General features: G+C 39.3%; 1 protein-coding gene across 1 annotated transcript in view; it reads right to left on the bottom strand.

The window, feature by feature from the left end:
* AFF2 (AF4/FMR2 family, member 2) overlaps positions 1-12,178 on the bottom strand; it is a 243,237-nt gene that overhangs the window by 51,114 nt on the left and 179,945 nt on the right. The gene's annotated exons all lie outside the window — the stretch shown is intronic.

The raw sequence follows: 12,178 nt of genomic DNA, 5'->3' as shown, positions 1-12,178 counted from the left end.
CATTCCTGCATGCACACACATACATTCACAAACATACATACTTCACAGGTTTAATAAAAGAACCATATTTCAATGAGCTCTCACACTATTCACGTTACATTGATTTCTATAAAATGTGTTACTGTAGCTGTGCTACCACATATCTAATAGCGTGTTTAATCCACAAAAGTCTAAGTACATATATCTAAGACATTATCTGCCACTTGGATAATTTCATTGTGTGTTCATGGGGTGCTAATTGCAAATTTGGAATGCAAATAGTACATAATCTTGTTAAACACATTTCTTTAAGAGGAAGAAAGATACGCCTTTGCTGTATGTCTGCTGTCCCCATTCACTGTAGCTCCTGGTTCTGCTACGAGGTATAAGCTGATAAAGCCTGTTGGTGCATTTGCTGACATATCTTATCCTGAATGACATTATCATGGCATATTATATCTAAAAAAAATAAAAATAAAATTGCTAGGGATGGGGCATCCCATTGGCAAGATACGAGCATGCCGCATGCCAAGAGAAGCATACACTCCATGGATTTGTAGGAGCAAGGCAGAGGATTGCTGCTGTGCAAGCTCTGACAGGGATGTCTGTTGAAGTTCTTTCCTACTTTCGTAATAGTCTCTGTCGTCTCTCCTTCCTTGTAAATACACATTAGGTTAAAAACAAAGCCTGGAAATTCCTCCAAGTAAAGCACAAGTGAGGAGCAGCACAAACTCCCTAATTCTAAGAGACAGAAGGAAGGTAGAGCAGCGTAGGTTCACCTTCAGCCCAAAAAACTAGCAGAGGAGACATTTTGGTTGTATTTTCTGCTAAGCAGTCTCCCGCTACTTAATTCACTATTGTTTCTAGTTAGCTAAATCAGCAATAAGAAGGTTACATTAATCTGAAAGAAATTACTATAAAAATCAAGCAAAAAATGTAATCTCCTTCTCTCAAAGATACTTTTCTGGATCTTACTTATTTTTCTAAATACAGACAAGAAGAGGTAGTCCTATCCAGGCAGCTTTTGAAAGCCTGGACTTTACTGGAAACCCTTCTGTTTTTTCTCCATTGCCTGAAACCCTCTGTGCTGGATTTATTTCCTATTTGTCTAATTTTTTGCATGTATAAAACAATTGATTTGGATGTAATTTCTTTATATTTACATCAGCATGATGAACAAACTCAATCATATATATATCTATAAATTCATGAGATTATTAAATAGAAACTGTAATTATTACTTAAGTAATAAACCCTGAGATTACTTAAGTGAAAGCTTAATGGGGCTTAGTGAGACTTAAGAAGATGATGAAGTATTTTCTGAAATGGGGTTATTTCCTGAAGACCATTTATGATTTTTACAACCCTGACTAGGTATAAAGTGACAAGCACCAAGCTGTAACATTTAAGAAGTTGAAGAAATAATATATTCACAGCTTTAGAAACACACTGACTGCACCTGCTTGATCATGCATATAGTGGCAATGTCATCATTTTGAAGGGAACTGGTTATTCAGCTAAACAAATGTATCAAGAGCTAGGACGAAGAAGAAAAAAATCCAACAACCCAGAAGGCAGTTTAAAAAAAAATTAAAATCTGTCAAAAACCATGGAAGTCCTCAGTTATAGCTTATCCAAGATTTTATGGAGGGAAAAAAGCTTGACTCCTTTGAGCCAATACTGTTTACTGTTACTGCAATGAAAATTCTAATTTTGTGCTCTAATGAACACAAAACGATCCATAGTCAACCTTGGCAAAACTTATAATGACTGTGTAATTGAAGTGACTTTGTCACATTAAAAAAATATTTCACAAAATTGTAGGAAACTGCCAAGAAATAAAACTATGGGATGGGCAGTCTTGGGTATGTGATACAGTCAGTCAAATCATCTTTGCTGCTTGGTAAATGTCGGGCTTAGAAAGCTGTGAGACATTCGTCTGCAGTCGCTCTTCTTATAGCATATTAAGACTAATTGTGAATTACATCAAATGCTTCATCGTGAATGTGTGACCTAGAATTTACTTTTTAAAAACACTGCTTGCGCTGTTACGCTATCTGGCACAATATGTGTGGGAGGTGCTATATGGCAAGCTGCCAGGTGAATCCAAATGTACAGGGTGTGTGACACAGATGGACCTTCAAAGAGTTCCTCCATTTTGGAAATCTTATGGAGAAGGGGCACCAAAGAGAGAACTGAGATCACAGCCCACTGGGGAGGATATAGCTTCAAGCACTGGCACGGGTAGAAGATTCTTCAAGACACCAGATTCCTCCATAAGTATCCCTGACAGAAGTGGCAGACACTTGACTTGCAGGCTTATGCTCACCACGATGCACGTCTTGGGCTGTTATGCTCTGAGTTTCTCCTCTCCCCTATACCCTGACCCCTGGGAGGGCCCATGCCTTCGTCCTCCAGTGGGCAAAGCACTTGGCTCCCTCCATCTGCCTGCACAGATGCCTCTCCGCTACCAGGTACGGGGGCTGAGCCAAAGGAGCAGTTTGGTTTCAAATATAACTGAACAAACATTTTCTATTTACTTAGCACAACGGCTTCAGCAAGAACCTGGAGTAAGTCCTGTAAAGAATGCAAATACCATCCTCAAATGCAATACTAAAGCTGTTTTTCTGAGTATTCCTGATGATCTGGGGACTGGGCACCTAAGGGTCTTTAAGAGAAATAAATAATCTCCCCTCATTTTCACTGTGGTAAGAATTTTTCCAGAGATCAGTATTTCAGAAGACTTTTCACCATGTTCTTTCACTTGAAAGACAAATCTGATTCGACATAAAGTTCCATTACGAAGAAACTGTTACATGTGATGACACTGGTTATTGAAAATTGAAATGAAGTGAGAGGAAGCTAACACCAACTTGTATGAAATTCTGCTGTCTTTGAATGACACAGGGAACTCAATATATCTAATCATCAAAGTGAAGCCCATTGGGAACTGAACTACAGTTGTATTGCAGAAGGTTGCTACTTGATTGCTAGACCCAAAAGTGCTAAGCCATATGCCACTTATTTCTGTGTCTAAATAGCTTACTGTGATTGATACTGAGGGTGGCTCTCCTCTTCACGGCGGAACAATCATGAAGACAACAGGAATTAGAAAACAGAGTACACAGATTATGTTTTACAATCCTAATTTTTAACCCTGTCAGTTGCTGGAGCTTAATGTAATTAATTCTTTAAGAAATTCACCCTCTGCTCTTTTTTTCCCCGGCAGAACACTAACTTTTGCCCAGACCTTAGCTTGCAAGCTGCATTCAGTATTTTTTTCTCCCGCTACTGTTGGTGTGTGGCCAGACGAGCCTGACTGTAAGTGCTCGGTGTCGGCCTTGAGTGTAAAAATTTTTCCTGCTTTCTTTAGAAAGATTTTTTCCACCGTCCTTGTGCCAATCTCCTTGATTTTTCTTCCTCGCTCATCTGTCTGTCTGAATCAGCCTATTCCCAGCGGTCCTCCAGACTCCCCACACTCAAAGTCGCTCCAAGGTCAGCGGAGGGCCCTCGTACGCGGGCGCTCCACGTGTCCCTCCTCCCAGCTGGAGGCAAAACGCGCTCTGTTTACAATATGCTCAGTTTCCACTTGACAAGGCCTGGAAGCCGCCACATATATCTGAACTTAGGCCCCATAGTCAGAGAGAGCACAGCGCTGTCAAGATATGGCCCGCTTCTACAACTAAAGAGCCAGCAAGCAGGCAGGGGCTGACGGATGAGCCGATACTTGAATATACATTACATCTGTAACGTGAGAGTTACACGACTCAACACAGCCTCGACATACAACACAAAACAAAAATCAGCTCCGACATTACAAGCACCCCCGCTCCAACTATGCTAATCTCTTCTTTCATCCATGATCTCTGCAAGTCACATAGTGTTACAGTAAAGTGTTCTGCACTTTTCCCTGCCACTATTAATAAAAACATTTAATGCTCTTGTTAGGAGGCGCAATTTGATTACTGAACTGTTATCCAACAAATCCTGAAAACAATTCAAAGTAAATTTCCCTAATATGTCTATTTTTCTATCCTGCCAGAAGGGTTGCTAATGAATTTGCTGCTTGAATGCACAGACAGATTGGGAACTATAACTGTGCTGGCCTGGGCAACATGGCACTGGCACCAAAAACCTATTTGTACCCATGCAAAGTTCTCTCTAGAGTATGTCTCTCATCCAGAGGTGATTTTCCAATAAAATCAGCCTCGATTATTGCAAGCGCAGGAGCAATCCCTGAGGGAGTATATCAGGCAATTCAATACTAGGAAATGTTGTACTAGGCAAAATTAACCTTGTAGCAGTGTTATTTCCTGAAACATTATCTAGCTTTTGCCTTTCTCTCGTATTCATTGATCCTAAATGACTAGATTTTTTTTCTACTTCTCCCACTTAGCAGAAGATCTTTTTTTTTTGTACTTGTATTTAAAAAAAATTAAATGCTTGAAAGACACCTGTTTTTCTTTTATTTCACTTATGCACTGCCAAAGTAAAGGATTGTTTTCGGTATGGCAGGCACTTTTTTTTTGGATATATAAAAGGCAGTAACAAGGAGGACCACCTTTATTCTGCCCTATTTTCATGACCCCGCAAGGCAGAGAAAACCTACTAGATATATTACCATGAGGCCACAAGCCAGAAAGAGCAAGGAAACTTCATTGTCCCCTCTCAACACTAAGGTAAAATCAGGAGAAATGCCAGTGAAACTAGTGGAGATTTGCAGCCCAAAAGAGAGCAGACACAGGCCTACAAATTTCAAAGATACTGTCAACAGCCTCACTTAAATCCCACTGCCTGGTAGCTTTATCCACCGTCTCTTACTAGGCTCTCCAAGGCAGGGATCTTCATCTGGAGTGTGTCTAGCACACGCTAGAACCTAAATAAACCATATAGTCATATACGTACACTAACCCTACTTACAGTTTTGCTCTGGTTATTTATCTTCCAGCAGCACAAAACTTGCATAACAGTGACATTCAGGTGCATGAGACCTGAAGGAAGGCTGGTTCCCCGTACTGAAACCAGCAGAACAGGCACTCCCGTTTATCCCACAATCGGGCCTTCTCTTCAATTTTTCTAGCATTTGTTGCTTGCTTGCAATACCTTAATTGCTCAGATGCACATTTTTAAAGCATTAATTTAAAAAAGATCACAGGTACTTAGAAAACAGCTGTTACTTAATAAAGTGCCCAAAGCAAACACTTAGAATAACTGTTTGAATAAATGCTAAGTAACTTAAAATTAAAAATAATAACCAGAAAGACAAATATAAAATCTAAAATGATCAAAACCACAGCATGAATGAGCAGAGAATGGGTGCTCCTTTGATCAATAGCAGATACATGCTAAGACTGGAAAAAAAAAAAATTGACCTTAACTAACTTTTTTTCTGTCAAAAGAAGGAATCAGCCAAAAAAGGGTTTTGTTTGGCTCAAGCTTTGACTTTTCTGCAACTTTTAAAAATTGACCTAAATTTAATCATGCCAAGCTGTATCACAATGAAGGTGTAAAAATATTGTTTTGAAAAATAACAAAAGTGACCCAGTTAAAGTGAAAATACTTATTTTTGTCCAGCTGCAAGACTGCTGGCAAATTTTATACAAATGCATGAGTAGATTTGGTCAACTAGCATATAGGTGTCTCTGTAAATAAAAATATACAAAAGAGAAGGTTTCTCTAGCTGTCTGAAGTTCTGTATGGCTACTGAGCATCATCCCGGCTCGGCAGCTGAGGGGCGCCTTGTGGCTAGATAGAGCCGGTGGCGCTCCATATTGGTGGTGCGTGCTCAGATTCGTAAGAGATTAGATGAATGAGCTCTCAGAGTCTGTTCATCTCATTGTCTTGTAAGCAAACATCGTGCACTACACAGGACGTGTGGTAATTTAACCATCTACTATAAATTACACAATCAAGTCGGAAGCATTTCACTATAAAAATGTATTGCGCCCATTTGAAAAATGTGTGTTCTCTCTAGGTACCTGTTGTGGTGGTAGCTGAAAACCTTAATAAAGCACAAATGATTTTATATTTCAGGACTTAGCCAATGTGACTCATTTGTACAGTTTTAAGTCCAAACAAACTGCTAGTCAACTAAATTATAACTTATTACCACAGGCTACAGACTTTTAATACATTCTGTGGTTGGAACAGGACTGATTTACTGTTTTGGGCCCTGCCAGTAGTTATCATGCATCATTTCCCTAGAAATAAAAATAGCCCTACTGTGGTTATCCTTTGGACTGATAAAAATATATCTAACAGGATGTGTCAGAGGAACAAATTCAGAAAATAAAGGTAAAATATTAAATAGACTTATTATTTTATGTCTAAAGTACTACATCTTCCAGCTGCCGTGATGACTTTGGAATAAAGCAAAAGGTACTGCAAAAAGGAAAAAAGATCTAAAGGAGCAATTGAGCTCTGATAAAACCACAAGGGGATAGCTGAATTGTCAGAGCTTTGCAAGAGTCAAAATTTACATAAAAATCAGTATTTAGGGATTAATGTGATATCATCAAAAAGGATTTAATATGCGCGTTTCTTTGCAAACAGTTTAAAAGTGGCGGTTCTATAATCCATTTCCAACACTAACCTTTAACTTGTAAGAGTAAAATAATCCTTCGCAACATTTCTAGAGTTCACATTCTGATGAGGAAATGTAGCCCCCCTACATAAAACTCACTGGAAACCAAGAGCAGCATATGCGTATGGGTTTTCATAGTGGTACTCCAGGTGCTGACCCTGCTGTGAGTATTGCACAGCTGTACAGGCTCTACCACGTGGCCCAACGTGCAGAATCAGTGACATTTGGGGGTTTTGTGACTTTTCGGAAGGACCTTACTGCTGGTGCAATAAACTGATCCCACTGGCTGAACTCTGCACCTGTGTAGATGCCTAAGTGGACAGACTAGGAGGATCAGGGACTAAAGAAGGCTGTCTGTAATTGCCTGTAAGCAGGCTTTTTCCTGGATTTCTACAGGGGATTTGAGTGCTTTCGCATGCTAGACTTAAAGTATTAAAAAATAAATATGAATGGATTTCTTTGAGAAATGAATATGGGCAGGCAGTTTAGGCACTATGTTGTAATAGATTTTTAGAACTAATTGAATTGGTGCTGGCTGATTTAGTAGTTTGCCAGAAATAGTCCGAGGAGAAACAACGGGGAGGAAGGCTTAGAAGCAGAGACTAAGAAGTGGCAGTGTGGAAACTGCTTGGGACTTTTACCGAGAATGAGTTATAGCAGGTTTGGCCTTTTTGTTCCTTTAAAAGTGGTGTAAGTCCTTTAGCAAATGTCCTTTAGGTACACATACGCAAACATCCGTAGGTACCTATGGTCCATAGATGCCTATGTATATATGGCCATCCTCCCATACAATTCTCCATGAATGGGAGGCTTTTTCAACCTAGACATGACAGGGGTTTTTTCCTCCTTTTTTTTTAAATACAGGACAGGAGACACCCTGCAGTGACAGAGCTGAGCATGTGTACTAACGGCACCCTGCCCCTGTCGCACCTCTATTGGTTACAAGTGCCTGATTTGACTGGTTAAAAACAAACCACCCTTCAGACCTAGCCCACTGGCCTGCACTTTCGCCAACGGGAGCAAAAGATCTGTTTATGGTTACTGCTATTACAGCATACATTAGCTGACCCTCGGAGTCTGACCTGCCTGCCCTCCCGCTTAGTGAGTCAATAAGAAAATCCTCTGGCTCTGCATGACTTGCTGAGACCTCAGACCTTCCATGCAGAATAAGGTCTATCCAGGGAGGGAAAAACAAGGTGCCACTCCAGCTGGTAAAACAAAGATATTTTTAAAGTGCAGTCAGTAGAAACAGTCACTCCTATTCCATGTATAATCAAGGATGAAAAGGCCACGAAAAATACCACTGCGCTTTGCAAATGAGAGGTCAATTGAAATGTCAAGATATCAAATGTTAATGGATTGCATTTTCAATGATGGTTGGGACAGAAAACCATACCAAGCCAAGTCAGACGCCCTTCTGAGGAGAAGACGAGTTTTAGGGCAAGAAAAGACAATAAACACCAGAGGGTCTTTCTGGTTAACAAACCTGTGGCTGATGGAAAACAAACATATTTTAAAAATATAAAAAAAAGCAGCGGGATTTTAACAGAGCTATAATCCCAAAACATGCATCTGGAAGTCATGACATCTACAGCAAATATAAGCATATGCAGGTGTTTGGGGGAAATGCCATTGCTTCCTACTGAAGATTTTCAAAGGGATTATAAAAGAAGAGAGTATAACAGACACTCAAGGAAGGCAGTGTTTTCTTCCCTGAAGCAAGAAGTCAATTCCAATATTCTCAGAGTTCTACAGCAGTTCATGGACTACATGGACCACTCTTAAAAGCATTCATTTTCCATTTAAAAAATATTTCTCTCTTACAAAACCATTGTATTTCTTAGTGTTGGATGACATCAGATCTAAGCCAAATCATTCTTTCACCTACCCACATTTTCCCAAGGAATCCGTTTGGGCATTTTCATAAAGAACTGTAATCTGAGGCATTTGTTTAGAGTGATGTTATATCAAGTCCTTAGTCAGAAGGGCACTGCCATGCAAAGAACTCATCTCTTTAATATGGAAAACAGTGAAAAGAAACTAGTTATCTTCTTAACCACTGTCTCTGCCCGACTAGTAGACACACAGCCTTCCTTTCCCAATTGCAGAGAGACTTGCCTTGTGTCTGTATTAGCTCACTAGTGGGCTCACAGAGTTCGAGCATTATTAGTGGCTTTTGAGTAGGAAGACTCCCTGGTCTATACCACAGAGATATGCAATATCAGGAATGAAGAACAGTGAGTAATCATTTGCTCTTTTGTGTAAGAATAACTGCTTGCGTGGATTCCGATGAATATATGAGGGAAAGGATTTAAAATAAACAAAAGACGGTATTTTTTCACACACTATGGTGCTCATTGCCACAGGATGTTGTGGGGACAAGAGGTATAAACAGATTTTATAAGAGATTTTGCATGGAGCATAAGTCCACTGGTACCTCCTAAACACAGGATGTGTGGTTATGGAAGTGTAAAATGCTGTGTGCAGGAAGGTGGGAGGATACTCCCTGTCGAGGATGCCTCCATACTTGCTGTTCTTCTTACCCCACCTTCTGCGATTGGCAGAGATAAAGCAGTGAGTTGCTTGACCTTCAGACAATCTATGTTAATGCACAGTCTGCCAAGCCAAGTGTATTTGTACTTGAGAGTGAGGCCTAACCCTGATTGTGCCTGGGTCTGAGGGGATCCTGCAGCTCAACCCACTGATAAAAGACAAGTGATATTGTCCAAGTCAACATGAACATGACTGCTCTAGGCTCTATGCTGATGGGCCTCCCATTGCCTACCCAAGTCTGGAAAAAAGTCTGGGAAGAGTGATCTTCAGTTGGGTTTCAGAACAAAGCTGCTACTGAATTTTAATGTTATCACTGTTCTCCCCCTTTCATCAAAGCACAGGGTATATAGAAGATTATTGGATGTGTTCTAATTCAAAACCATTTCTCATGTAACAGCTCTTTAGAAATCATAAACCCTCCAAAGGGTAAACTTGTTTAAGTCATATTACCTCTTTCAGACTCAGGGACAGGATCAGCATGATAAGGAATAGCAAGTAAGAAAGTATCTAGGACTTTGCATCCAAGAAATCCATTTTCTGCTATAGACTCTCAATGAAAATATGGATAAAACCAATGGGAGAAAGCAAGTGGTCCTTATACGACAAAGGCAGGAGAGCAAGTTAAATGTAATGGATTCTGCAGTTATGGGGCCAACTTGGAGCCACATACAGATAGAAAAAGTATTATGTTTCTGGAAAAGTAACTGCACTATTTCCACCGCCCAAAAAACCCCAAACAACCCCACAAAAAAAAAACCCAAACAGTTCTGCAGACACAGTGAATTCTTAGCTATTTCCTGTGTGCTTATTTATAGTAATATTATGTCAGATTATGCTACCAATACATAAAAATTAGTTCCTATGGATGTGTTGTGTCTTGAAGTGCTACAAGCAACACAGAATTGAGACCAAGCCTTCTGAAGGAGCCAAATGCTACCTGCATGTACCTCGGCCGTCAGGAAGTTCATACCAGTTAGTCTAAGCACCTAGAGACACTTGGACATTAAGAAACCAGCTGCTTGGCTGCCTTACTGAACTGTAGGAAGGAAACTTCTTTGGTTTTTTCCCCTCCTTAAGTGTTAAGTGCTGGAGGGATTCAACAGCACAAAAAGAACAGTAAACTTCCTCTCGAACATTAAACCAGAGACATTAATAAACTGAGCAATGAAAAGTAAGCAGATCATTTCTACAGAAATCTTCATCATGCTCCTAAACTAATATGTTAAATAGCGGCACTATGAGGCCCTGTCCAAGGACTCTATATAAACCACAGGCTTTAAAAGGGAGTGATTTCTGATTCCATTTTGGGACACAAGAACTATGTCAGCACAACGTAAAAAACAGGAAATTTTTTATGCTAATGAAAACTGCGAATATTTTATATATATATTTATATATGTAAAAAAAAAAAATTGTAACAGATGTCAAATGCAGTTAGATTCAACTCAACTTATTAGTGCATGGCTTTTAGCCAAAAGCAATTCACATTTGCAGAAGTGTACTATCACATATGTCTTAATAACAGAAATGTGTTTTTAAAAATGTATGTGATAAGTCACATATGGTAGAAGGAATCTGTACAGCTTTCAGCCCTTATGACAATGGAAGCTACTAACTTTATTTTGAATAGCTGAAGAACATTAAAATTCAAGTGAAATTCTCTTTGACATTTGAGAGCTACAAAAGCAACGACTAAAAGCTAGACAAGCCTGAGCTGTACTAAGTGTGGCTGTGATGCTTATATAAATACAATCCATATCTAGTACTGCTATCTTAAAGACACTATTCTTACTTTTGCCCTGAGAGGTAATATTTTAGCATAGAATCATAGTTGTATACGGGTACCTTAAATAGTTACATGTCTCTGAAAAATACTAGGCATATTTTTCAGCTGTTTTGTTATGCAGAGTGTAATTAATATGTATAATGGATTCCCTAGGGTACTAATTGAAGCTGCCACCATGAACATAGTCAAAGAGAAGTTAAACAACCAGTTGGGGGAAACATGACAGGGTGAAATATGCACATGTAGGTGGAAAGAGCATCTGGCCTTCTTCCATTCCAAAATATTACACTTACTCAAGTCTCATAAAGGAATGATTAAACCTGAATCACCCTTTCCCCCCCACTCCCAAACCTTTCTGGTGTATTAACTACGCATCAGTGTCACACACACGCTGTTTAATGACTGCAAGGCTCAATCTCTCTATTATATGTGGGAAAAGTCAATTCAGCTGAGCCATTGCTGAGAATTTGACTCAAAATATTAAAAAAAAAAAAGGGAATGAATGATACATTATTATTTTGGAGTTGTTCCCCAGCACTCTCATCACCTTGCAACTCCTGGATCTTCTAGAATGTGAGGTGAAAACACAGCTCATTTCACACTCTCTATTAAACAATGACCAGCTAACAATGACTTTAATTCAGCTTGCACTGAATTTGAACTAGCACTATAGGCAAGACGGATCCCTTGTCTTATTAGAAGTTTCATGTGCTATCAGGTCCTGGCTGGATCCTGTTTCTAATTTTTATCAGATTGAATGAAACATAAAGAGAGAGTGATTTATGACTATCTTGCATCTTGCCTAATCACTCCAAGGAGTGTTCATACACATTTTGCATTCACTTTATAAGGTGTAAATGACTATACACGATGGAAGCCAAGTGAGAAGTAGAACTGTATTCTTTTGTTATGTGTGCTAAAACACAATGATTTGTGAGTCCTGTCAGTGCATGTTCTTACAAATACAAAACCACTCCAGTCCAAAAGCCAGCATGATCAGCAAACTACAATAAAAATAAGAACATTTCCTCTGTCTGTAACAGGAATATACAGTTACTGGGACTTAGTCAAACTGCAATGATCACCTGCTGAAGCTAAAACTATGTGTTTTATTGGTACATAAGAGCCCATTAAGACCGGAGTATTCATTATTTAAACAGAATCACTGATTGCTGGTAGCTTTAACTGAAAATGCCTTTTCTCAAAGAGCCAGGACATCTATATAGCAACTTTCTTAATTCAATGATATATGGTTGAGTGTTGCTGCTAGTGCCCTA

This window comes from Charadrius vociferus, unplaced genomic scaffold (assembly GCF_000708025.1).
Source record: "Charadrius vociferus isolate BGI_N301 unplaced genomic scaffold, ASM70802v2 scaffold7, whole genome shotgun sequence".
NCBI lineage: Eukaryota > Metazoa > Chordata > Aves > Charadriiformes > Charadriidae > Charadrius > Charadrius vociferus.
The sequence above is the reverse complement of the archived record's forward strand: the minus strand, read 5'-3'. Positions and strand labels throughout refer to the sequence as shown.